Source organism: Hyperolius riggenbachi, chromosome 2, assembly GCF_040937935.1.
Source record: "Hyperolius riggenbachi isolate aHypRig1 chromosome 2, aHypRig1.pri, whole genome shotgun sequence".
Taxonomy (NCBI): Eukaryota; Metazoa; Chordata; class Amphibia; order Anura; family Hyperoliidae; genus Hyperolius; species Hyperolius riggenbachi.
The window spans coordinates 96,331,871-96,344,386 of record NC_090647.1 but is presented as its reverse complement, the minus strand read 5'-3'; the positions used below and the strand labels follow the sequence as shown (position 1 = coordinate 96,344,386).

Below are 12,516 nucleotides of genomic sequence, written 5' to 3'. Positions count from 1 at the left end.
CCGGACTGCCAGGCAACTGGTATTGTTTAAAAAGAGACATCCATATCCCTCTCAGTTTAGGTTCCCTTTAAAGCAGTGTTCCCCATCCCTGTCCTAAAGGCCTACCAACAGCACATGTTTTGTAGAAATCCACAGAGGTAGTTAATCAGCATTACTGAGACACTAATTACCTCACCTCTGATTGTGTGTGTTTGGTGGGCCTTAAGGACAGCCTTATCAGTCCGCTGGCAGCGCGTACACACGCACTACTGTCGGCTCAACGTCGGCCCAGCGGGAGGGTCCAGTGGACCCGTCGCTGCCTGCGGTAGTGCGTGTGTACCCACCTTTACAGTAACTTGCAATTCAGTCATATGCTGTTGTTTTTTGTTTGTTTTTTGTTTTTTAGTTTTATGCTATGTTCATTGCTTTAGACCACAGATGAAATTGAACTTCAACCCAATTTAGCTAAGTGCTGAAAAGGGGGTTAATGTAATTCCTACAAAATTATAATACTGTGGAGCCCTTCAAGAGACTCAGAGATGAACATAACTAAATATGTTTTACTTACTCTGGGCTTCCTCCAGCACCATAAGCACGGATGCGTCCCTCGCCGTCCTCCTGCTGTCTCCCGATCAGCTGCAATCAGCCCTGGCAACTGGTTCAGTCATGTCAGTCCAGGTCTGTGTAGGTCCGCACATGCACAGAAGACTCAGACTGGACGCTACTGAGCCTCTTACCGGGGCTGATTGCAGCTGATCGGGAGACCTAAGGAGGACAGCGAAGGACGCATCCGTGCTTATGGTGCTGGAGGAAGCCCCGGAGAAGTAAAAAAATCTGTCGTTATATTCATCTCTGAGTCTCTTTCAATAAAAGGCTGACTCTCGGAATTTTCTACATAACACTGGATGCACTTACTATAAACTGAACATGTAAAAACAAAATGTTACAGCGAGTTGAGCCATGCTCATTCTCTTGAAGCTCTGCACCATTTCATTTTATCCAATCATAACTCTACAGGGGCTGTCAATGAACCACTACTAGTACAGTGTGATGATGTGGTGGAGGACTCATAGCATAGGAGGAAGGGCTGAAATGTTATGTACTTGTAATGATCTGCTTAGCTGTCTGCACGGGCAGACAGCTGTTTGACCATTCTTTAGGTCTGAATGCTACAGGTCTCTGGAAAAGAGACCTGTCTTCGCTTTGCAAGTTTCAGAGTTGCTCTGCTGAGGAATTTGCATACACTTGTCATGCAAATTGGCTAGCTGCCCCCTTTGATGGCGTGCAGTATAAATACCTTTTGCTCCCAGAATCCCTTGCTGGTCATGATGGTTGGTTCCTGTTAAACGCTCCTGGAGTATCAGCCTTGCTTGTTTGCTAAAGATTATCTTAGAGTAATTCCTGGGGACTGCACTAGGCATCCCTTCTAGTGCAGTCAGGTTGTATTATCTGTATTGCCTTGTTCTGTCTCTCTGCCTCGATTGTCTTGTCGCCAGCGGTGGTCGACAGGAAATCGTTCTGTCTGTCTGGGAGTGTAGGCCAGAGCTGCGGTTGCAACTGGCTGCTCCATCTGTCTGGATTGCATTAGCCCTAGTGGTAGTGGCAGTGCTTTCTTCTGTATTCTGCCTTAGGGGTGCTAACCAGAGCAGCGGTTGCTACTGGTAGCCCCATCTGTTTGTCTTGTCTGGTACGAACGCTTGCTGTAGGCTCGGTGAGGCAACCGTTTAGCAAGCGTTCGTGTTCTCTATTTCATGTTTGTGTTTCATTGGTTTGTTAGGGTGGCACGCTTATCACTGGGCGCCTAACGCGCGGTGATCATGTTTAAACGCGTTCGCTGTTGCGAATGAGTGCGGTGTTCGCATTTAGCTAGCGTTTGTTATTTTCCTTGATGTTCTGATTGTTGTTGCTTGCTGTGCCTTTCTTGTTACTCTCGTGCTCTGTCCTGCTCAGTTTTGTGTTACTGTTGGCAATCTCCAGTCTTGCGATTGTGTTCCCACTTCGTTTCCGTTGGTGTGTTTACCGTCGCTGGGTGGCGACTAGATTGGTGGACACACATTCATTCTGTCTATGTGCTCTTTCTCTACACTTGTGCTCTGTCTATTCGGTCTTGTATCACTTTTGGCAATCGCCACTCTTGCGATTGCGTTCCCACTTCGGTTCTGTTGTTGTGTGTTCACCATCGCTTGGTAGCGACTAGATTGGTGGACACACATACATTCTGCCTCTATGCTCTTTGATTCGGTCTTGTGTCACTTTTGGCAATCGCCACTCTTGCGATTGCATTCCCACTTCGGTTCTGTTGTTGTGTGTTCACCGTCGCTGGGTGGCGACTAGATTGGTGGACACACATACATTCTGTCTCTGTGTTCTCTCTCTTTAAGGGCTATCTTGCCTTGCATTGCTTCAACTCGTACAATTCCCAACTGGCATCTGTGGCTGTGCAGAGGCTGTGCTCGTCTGCACTCCACAGCTCCATCTGCCGGTGGGAATCTCCCTCTACAGGTGCATAGCACCATAGCTGGGTTGTCTCTTATTACACGCTTGTGGAGGATTTCCGCAGTGTCAGCGCGCGTCCTGTGCGCTGACCACGGAAATAATTCCGCAATCGTTACAGTACTACATAAAATGATGAATTAATAAATAAATGTCTTCACAACACCTACAATGAGAACAATGAAGGGGATAGTATAAAGAATTAATAAACAAAAAGAGTTCTGGCCATTCAAAGAACAAGCCTTTACCCAGTGCTCTCAAAAACAGAAAGGTGACAGAAAATTGTTCCTGCTTATTCAGAACAGTTTAGTTTACTTTTGGTTATAGGATCATGTGTATGTTCAGTTGTTATTTGTGATGTTTGTAAGTGCATAAATGTTTCCACACAATTACTTTCAAAGTACGAAATCCCTAACACTTAATAATTTGTTTTCATCAGATTTGTCATTTGTTAATATTTCTACGGTGATATTTACAAAGTCATTTGCAGGTCAGTTTAATAGAACTAAGTACCCTTTATGCCTTGCGGATATTCCCTTTGGGTAAATCTACCCCAGTTGATAATACATACTAACGTTCAATGAAATGTTTTGATGTATGCTCTATGCTGCAACTCATTTTTAACACCAGACGAAAGGCAACACTACCCTCTAGAGCTACGTGAAATTATTGCAGGATAGGAAAAAGAGGGTTTGTGTTTGCAGTAAAACAAAAGTCAAAGAAACAAAATCCCATTATACAAAAGTACCAACACTACATCAGTCGACAATCAAGGACATGTAACCCATGTGGGCAATGTGGTGAAAACTATAAAACTATATATATATATATATATATATATATATATATATATATATATATATATATATATATATTCTGTGTTGAATAACAGGTTCAGTATAAACTTCATATAAACTATTTGAGAGCTTTGTGATCCAACACCAGTTCAAAAAAGCTATGAAACCAAAACTGCAATAAATATAAATCAGTGCAGTACAAGTGTTTTTGTAGTTTAATGGTAATAAATTATTTTTCAATTTGCAGCTAGCCAAGAATTTCTAAAAAATGACAGTAAAGTCAGATGTAACAGAATATGTTGGCACTTATAAATCAATATTAATAATGTAATTTATTTACAATCATGACAGTTACACTCTGCTAATTAAACTTCTGCATAACTGCATGAGTAATTAGATCCATCATCATTGCACCAGTAAGTCATGTCAGTTAATTTAGGCGCAAAAGCACTATAGACCGTTGTAAAAATTTCAGCTATGGCAGCACTGAGAAGGTAATTTGGTTGTTAGAGTTCAGCTATATTATTGCCGAACTTCAGAGTTAGTGGCAATAGCTAGAAATGGCAGAATGGTTCGCCAGGAGAACAGTTCCCGGTGAACTTTTGCCACTCAACCACTCGCATTTAAGGCCTGGAACCCACTAGAAAGCACAAAACGCTATCGCAATTGCTAGAGATTTTTGATAGCGTTTTGCAATCGATTTTGGGAGCAATCTCCCTGCTCCTATACATTTCATCTGTATGGAAACGCTCCCAAAATGCTTCAAGTCCTGCGATTGTAATTTCCTTAATCGCAATCGCTCTAGTGGAATCTGGCACATCCATTTTCATTGGCAGAGCGTTTAGTCAGTTATCAGTGACTGGAAGATTGAGAGACGAGGCCTTATCTGGCTGGATAGTGTACCAGGGTTCGAATCCTGGCTAGGTCAAGTACCTATTCAGTAAGGAGTTCAAGGCAAGACTCCCTAACACTGCAGGGTGGCCTCTTGAGCGCGTCCCAGTGGCTGCAGCTCTTGAGCGCTTTGAGTCCGACAGGAAAAAAGCGCTATAGAAATGTTAGGATTATTATTATTATCTGGTCTGAGGTATGGGGTAGGAAGGGGGTGTAGAAAAGCATCAATTTGAGGGAGACCGGGATCGTCCTGCTTAGCTGCATATAGGGTCGTGTAATAATCTGAGACGATCTGATGTGGTGGCAAATTTTTTCAAGCTGATTGCATATTTTCTACTAATCCGTGCAATTCTGAAGGCTGATCTGAGTGAATTGTGTTGTATGATAGGGAGTACATACACACTGGCAAGAATATCACAAGGCTATGTATAGATTTTAGCCAAGCTGTAGTGACCCCAAATCCAATTAGTGATAGATTATACTGTAGATTGCATTATTATAATGGGAAGAGGCAAATCAGGAGGTCTATAAGGTCATTATCATATGAATAGTTAAAGAAGAACTCTAGAAAAACTCTAGAAAATGCAATTAAAAACCCCTAGGCTCCAATAAAAAAAATGTATCTGTTAAAATTTGCATCATGGGATTTCTTCACCTCAGCTCTCACATTAAATCCTATGGAGCTGCAGGCTTTGCAGCCATTAGAATTGACAGGCTGAGTGCTGATGAACTTTTGGGGATGCTGTCAAAGGAAGAGGTTGTGTTATTTAAACTTCACTAAAAGTGAATGAAAGCTTCCTGCATTCAGCAGGTCACATCAACATAAACTGCAGCCCTAAAATGCCCACGGCATTGTTGTTTTCAAATATTTTCTACATAAAAATTATATATAAAGTAATATTTGTATAATGCCAAAACAAGTGCAAATAATTATTTCAGAGGAGAAGATGTCTATCACCAGGGAATTAGACCCTTAATGATTTCATAACTAATCGAGTGTAGCCATAATGTTCCCCATGTCACAAGTGAAACCATAATGTCCCCAACAGGGATGGTCGGAAATGCTGATTCCACAGAAAGTCTGATTTCCGCCAACGCCAATTCCAGGGATTTCTGGTCTCAGATTTGGTCTGAAATTACCGAGTTGTGGTAATGCGGTAATTCTGTCAAAATCCTGTTTCTAAGGTTTCGTTTTTCGAGTTCTGATCGGAATCTGATCGAAAATACGGATTTCCGATTGGAAATGCGGAATTTAAATTCCACAAAATCCAAATGAGCATCCCCTAGTCCCCAATATTATTCGCAAAGCCATCATATCCCACATATAACAAATGTCAATCTATAGATGAAAGTGCCCCAATTAATAAAATAGTTAAAACTTGTTTAAAAAGGAGAGGTATAGGTGGCTTACCCCTCCTGTAGATGTCAAAGCAGGGATAATAACTCAATTTAACTTTTCAAAGTTTATTGTGCAAAAGTATGGTCATACAACACGTTTCTCAGGCATTTCTGGCTTCATCAGGTCAATAAAAACACAAAAAAAGCCTAATAATAATAATCAGAATTGATATGCATAAATACAAGACCTCAATATATGTCTAGTCTCAGCTGACAAAATCTAATGAATGAATCCACAATTATAATCTTTTTAGGAATCAATAATATAATAAATAATGTATACATATGTTCATAACTGTAATTTGCTAAAAAACAATATATACAGTTTTACTGAATAAATGTTAACTGGGATCCTATATTCCCTTTCAGAAAAAAATACAAATAATGCCATTTTAGAGAAAAGACCTTAATGACTTTCTAAAAATAAGAAACAAATAAAATAAATATATATCTATACTTACATAAAGACGTTTCATAAATTAAATAGACTCTGTGCCTCCACTAATGAGATCAGTGCTGCAGCAGGCAGAGGTGTAACTACAAATGATGCCCCCCCCCCCCAAAAAAAAATACTTTGATAGCCCCCTCCCCTTCCAATATTCACATCTTGCTGTGACCTTCACAGCCTGAGGGCCCATCTGGCAGGGGTCACAAAACAAGTGTTGCCATCATAATTGTCACACACATACCAAGTCTAGCCACAAAAACACTTGATCTGAAGGATGGACCCCTATACTGGAGGAAGGGAAGGTTGGTAGTTAGAGCTTTGGGCCCTTCTCAGTTGCAGAGGCTGCTCCTATCTAGTTACGCCCCCTATATCCACTTCGCATCCAGACCTTGTTTTCCCCTTAATGACCAGAGCAGTTTTGACGCTTTAGCGGTGTCCCTTTTTAATCACCAATAACTTCATCTCTACTCGTGCCACTTAAATGATCTATATATCGTTTTTTTCAAGACAAACTAAGCTTTCATTGGGGGGTATTTGGTACGAAGTAAAATGTTCCTTTCTATGCATTTTAATGGGACAAAGTGGGAAAATTTAAAAAAATGCATTATTTCTACATTTTGACCAATTTCTATTTGGAAATAAAAAGTGCGATTTGACATAAAAACTGTGCCGCCAGTTAAAGTTGCCCCAGTATAGATATCCAGATGTGTCCCCAGTATCACCGCCTCCCCCAGTATAGCCAGATATGTCCCCAATATCAGCCCCCCTAGCATAGCCACATATGACCCCTGCGTTTGAAAGCCCCAGAAAAGATTGACAGATGCACCCCCAGGAATAGTGCCCCTCTTCATGGCCATATGTGTCCCCGTAACAGGATTACCCCCATTATGGCCAGATGTACCCCCAGGATTAGTACTGCCCCCCATTATAGCCAAATATGCCCCCAGTATATGATTATTGCCCCCCCAGGTGCCCAGATGCACCAAATTAGTAAATCCCCCCCTCCCCTTAGTCAATTAGATGCCCCCAAGCAAACATGAACCCCCTTTTATATATCCTACCCCACCCCCCAGGATCGATAGCCAGATGCCCCCCCCCCCCCCCCCATAAGGGCAGCCCCCTCCGTGCAGAAATCGTAAAAAAATGCACAAGCAGGCAGTCTCACTCACCTTAGCTCGGTCCTGCGACTGTCCTGAAGTCTGATCCTCCGATCCCCGCTCTGCAGTCAGCCGCATATTGCCGGTAATCCGGGTCCCGGCTTGATGACGTCATCAAGCCGGGACCCGGGTTTCCGGCAATATGCGGCTGACTTCAGAGCGGTGATCGGAGGATCAGACTTCAGGACAGTCGCAGGAACGAAGTAGGTGAGTGTGGCTGCTTGCTGTTGCATTTTTTTTTTACTATTTGTGCGCCGAGGGGGACAGATGAATGATCGCTGCAGTTCACTACTGCAGCGATCGTTCATGGGAGGGGGGTGGACTAATTGGCCAAAAGGGAACATGTTCCCTTCCGCCAATTAGTATTGCAGCTGACAGTGCCGGAGGGTGCGCTCTGAAGCGCACCCAACCGTGCACAGCAGGGCTGCAGCCAGGTCAGTATATCTACGTCGCTGTGGCTTGGAGGGTGCCACAGCTGACGTAGATATACTGTAGTGGTGGGGAAAGTGGATATGAAGAAAGCAATGTGATTATATAAATTATATATCTTTATATATGTTGCGATACACATTCTGAAATATAGGATTGCAATGGAGATGGATAGCTTACCACTGTGATGCAACTCATACCAGAGCCGGGTCAATGTCCTACAGGACCCAAGGCTGAGGCACAAAAGTGCGCCCTCCCATCCCTACCACCTCAGTCATCACACACTGATTGCTATTAGACTAAGAGGTGCCACAGGGCCCCCAACACCTTAATCTCTAGCTATCTGGCTTGCAGTCACTGCCGTGTATCCCCTTTCTTATTTCTCTCTGCTTCAAACACAATAGGGGAATCATAGATGTTGTGCGCCCCCTCCTACACTGTGCCCTGAGCCTGGAGCCTCTCTCACCTCAGCCTCCGCCTGGCCCTGACTTATACAGTGCAGCATACATAGTCCATAGATTGCATGCTCGCATTGCGTATATCACCTGGTAATGCACTAAAGGCAGTACCTTGTTTATTTGTGACTTGTCACACCACACCTCAAAACTACTAATGTGAAAGGCCCCAGTGAAATATAATTGCATCGCATTTCAATGTGATCATATTGTGCATTGTGCCACAATGCAACAGACAGTGTAAAAGGAGCCTAAATCTGACAGATAAGTGTAAATAAACTTTTTATTTTTTGCAGGAATGGACCACTCAATCCACCTGCGAAGTGCCTAAATGTTGCATTAAGCGTTCTGTACGGAGCAGTGATCTCCAAAGACTTCTCCTTAAAGTGGCGCTATGCCGAAAAATTTTAAAATTTAACATATGTGCAAACATAAACAAATAAGAAGTACATTTTTTTTCCAAAGTAAAATGAGCCATAAATTACTTTTCTCCTATGTTGCTGTCACTTACAATAGGTAGTAGAAATCTGACAGAAGTGACAGGTTTTGGACTAGTTCATTTCTTTATAGGGGATTCTCAGGGATTTATTTATTTTCAATAGCACTTAGGGAATAGCAGTTGCTTTGTCCAACTGCCAAAAAACTGTGTAGCGAGCAGGGAAGCTGACCAGCACCATTGTTTAAATCCTTTTTAGGGAATATATTTATAAAGAATAAAAGCCTTGCTGAAAATCCCCTATGAAGAGATGGACTAGTCCAAAACCTTTCACTTCTGCCAGATTTCGACTACCTACTGTAAGTGACAGCAATGTAGTAAAGTAATTTATGGCTCATTTTATTCTGGAAAAAAACGTACTTCTTATTTGTTTATGTTTGCACATATTTTACATTTTACAATTTTTTGCCATAGTGCCCCTTTAAAAAGGAAACATTTTAGAAACACATCGGAACCAGTGTTGCTCGCGAATTTTCACCAAAGTAATTTTCGCAAAAAATTGAATTTTCAAGAACATTTTTGGGAAAATACATAGGGCTTGATTCACAAAGCGGTGCTAACCTACTTAGCACGTCTAAAGTCTTTAGACGCGCTAACCAGGGTGCTAAGTAGGTTAGCACCGGATTTCTCAATCAGATCGCGCACTAACTTTGCGCGCGCAAAGTTTTACGCGCGCAAAGTTTTACGCGCGCTAAGTCCCATAGGCTTTAATGGGCACTTCGTGCGGAGCGCCCTGCACTCTGTGCAGTGCGCGCGTAAAGTTTTATGCGCGAAAAGCTCGTTTAGACGTGATAAGGGGGTTTTCACAGGCGTGCTAACAGTTAGCACCGCTTTGTGAATCAAGCCCATTGTATTTTTACAATATGGTGAAAATACACGAAAACGCAAACAATCTTTATTTTTACTGAAAAATCACAAACTTATTACAAAATGATTTTCGGGGGCATTTTCACTCAAAAGTCAAAAATTGAACATTATTTTTGAAGAAAATGAATGCAAAGAGAACATCTGCACTTTCGCTCATCACTGGTCGAAACCTGCTTCCCTGATGCTTCCTTGAACACCAAGTGGGATGTCAGTTTATTTTATGACTTATAACAATAGATGCTCTTTTATGTGTTTAGTGCTTTTAAAGTACCCCTGCCCCGGTCGTACATATACTTTAAACATTGTTTTATTGCTGTTGCTGTGAATTTGTCACAGCACCCAGCACCATCATCCCCCCTCCAACGCCCCTTGTGCCCTGTTCTGGCAATAATTACGAGCGAGGAGGAAGTGGCAGTTCTTCTTCCCCACTGTGCGTCCATAACTCCGCCCCCTCCACCTACCGCTTTAGTTCTGTATCTGATTCATTGCGCACAGTGCGCAGGGTAGCTGTGCTGTGTGTGGGCTTGTAGTGATTAAGGTTGGAAGGATATCCAACCTCAATTATAACAAGCACGCAGACAGCACAGCTACCCTGCGCGCTGTGTGCAATGAATCAGATACAGAACTAAAGCAGCGGGTGGAGGGGGCGGAAACATGGATGCACAGCCTGGGGAAGGTACATCACACAACTTTTCAAACAAACCCCCATCAATTGTAACTTGAGCTATGACCAAGAGCTGGTTGTTGTCCCTGGGCATAAAGGTGCCTGGTGGGTTGAGCAGTGTTTTCCTACATAAAGTTTACTTTTGAGTGTTAGCTGCTGAGACCTGTCTCCCTGCCTGTGTATATACAGTGGTGAGAGGTTTATCTGTTTTCTGTTTTCCTATTCATAAACATAATTGTATTTGATTTAATTTGCTTTGTTAAATTAACCCCACATGCAGAGAATAAATGCATATTTATGTGTTAATTGCAAAACAGAAGTTTGCTTTCTTAAAACAGAAAGAATTTGTGATAATTCAGGTTGGAGTGAGCTTGAGATGTCTCCCAGTGCATCACTGCTGAATATATGCAAATTAACCAGTTACCCTTAGAATCTAAACACACCTCCAGAATCACTGGAATGCAATGTTGTGTCAGCTTGTTAATTTGTACAGAGCCATAATAATCCAACATGCATGCAGACTGTTTCGGATTGCTTGATCCTCATCAGTGCATGGCATGGATTAATTTGGCTCTATGGAGTAGGGCTTGTAACACTGAGAGGTACAGACTAACCAGCAAGCTCATGGTGAACCAGAACTCATAGGAGTGTGTAAGGGGCTACAATGGTCCTAAAAGCCCCCTTACTAAAATGCTAAGAAAAAAAAAAGTTTGCTTAACAGAAAATATTAAATCAGAAAAAAATATATTTTTCCACTAGAGGTCTCTAGAGACTTACAAGTCACACATGACAAACCGCTTAACTGTCCATGCTGGAATGCTACCTCCACTACTGTCATTTTCGTTCTTATAAATCTAAAATATACTTGCAGTAAGCATGAATTGCCATGGCAATTAGGAAACTATTTACATTTGATTTATTGCATGCATATACACTTATATGGTTTCTTTAATTACTAAATTTAAAAAAAAATAGTTGTTGTTCTAAAACTGTATTGCTGCATTGCACTCAATCCGAGTCATTTATGATATGACAGAGTCTGGCTTCTGGCTTGTAACTCATAATTTTCAACTGTGCACCAAATTTATGTTTCCCCCACAAACTTTACATGTACAAAAGGATGCACATCAAGTGGTGGTAATGGCACCAGAGAGAGTACCTTCCTTTGTTTCTCATTTTTCACTTGTATAAAAAGGAAGACAAAACCAGTTCCACATATTATTATTATTATTTAGTATTTATATAATGCCGACATCATCCGCAGCACTTTACAGAGTATATTGTCTTGTCAATAACTGTCCCTCATAGTCATATGTCCAGAGACATTGCTTCCATAGAGGCAAAGGCGGCTATTGCCCCAGGGCCCCAGAGTCTGTAGGGGCCCTGCAAGGTGCCCCTCCCAACTTACTTTTGCTCCCCAGGGACCCTGCTGTGGAGCAATGAAGGACAGACAGAGGAGCGCGTCTGCCAGAAAATGCAAGATGCTACTCTGCAAAAGACATTGTAGGGGCCCTAAGGGCACAGTTAAAGGACCACTGTCGCGGAAATCTTAAAATGTAAAATACATACAAATAGGAAGCATGTTTCTTCCAGAGTAAAGTGAGCCATACTTTACTTCTCTCCTGTATTGCTGTCACTTACAGTAGGCAGTAGAAATCTGACATAACCGACATTTTGGGCTAGTTCATCTCTCCATAGAAGATTCTCAGCATGGCATTTATTCTTCCCTAAAAAAAAAGATTTAAACAAAGATTCCGGCTAGCCTCCCTGCTCGCTGCACACTTTTTTGGCAGTTGGGGCGAAGCAACTGCCATTCACTAAGTGCTTTTGAAAATAAAGAAAACCCTGAGAATCTCCCATGAGTAGATGGGCTAGTCCAAAACCTGTCAGTTCTGTCAGATTTCTACTACCTACTGTAAGTGACAGCAACATAGGAGAAAAGTAATGTATGGCTCATTTTACTCAGAAGAAATGTGCTGCTTATCTGTAGATGTTTACAAATTTTAAGATTTTTCACGACAGTGGTCCTTTCAGATGGGGTGTGATCTGGGGGGAGGGGAGTAGCTGGCTCAGGGGCTCTGGGGTAAATTTGGCTGCAACAAGGGCCCCCAGGGTAATCTTGCTCAGGGGTCTCATTGTTATTAGAACCGGCCCTGCATTTGTCTATGTGTGTACAGTGTAGTGTATGTATCATAGTCTTACACATTAGCAGGTATTAAGGTGTGAGTCATCCACTGTCAGCTGTAGTGTCTGATTTCTGAATACTAGGTCATCCTAGGACACAAACTAAAGCTTCTTTCAGGATTTGTAAATGAATTTGTTATTTAATTAGCAGGATAATTTGATCCCAAATAGACAGGACACATGGGCAGTCCCAGAAAATATTGAAGTTAGTGAAAATGGTTTGATTTTTTTTAATTATTCTAAGAATTGTCACTCCAC

The 12,516-nt window shown here is 42.0% G+C and overlaps 1 long non-coding RNA gene across 2 annotated transcripts in view; it reads right to left on the bottom strand.

Annotated features, from left to right (window-relative positions):
* LOC137545645 (uncharacterized) overlaps positions 1 to 12,516 on the bottom strand; it is a 158,872-nt gene that overhangs the window by 79,135 nt on the left and 67,221 nt on the right. The gene's annotated exons all lie outside the window — the stretch shown is intronic.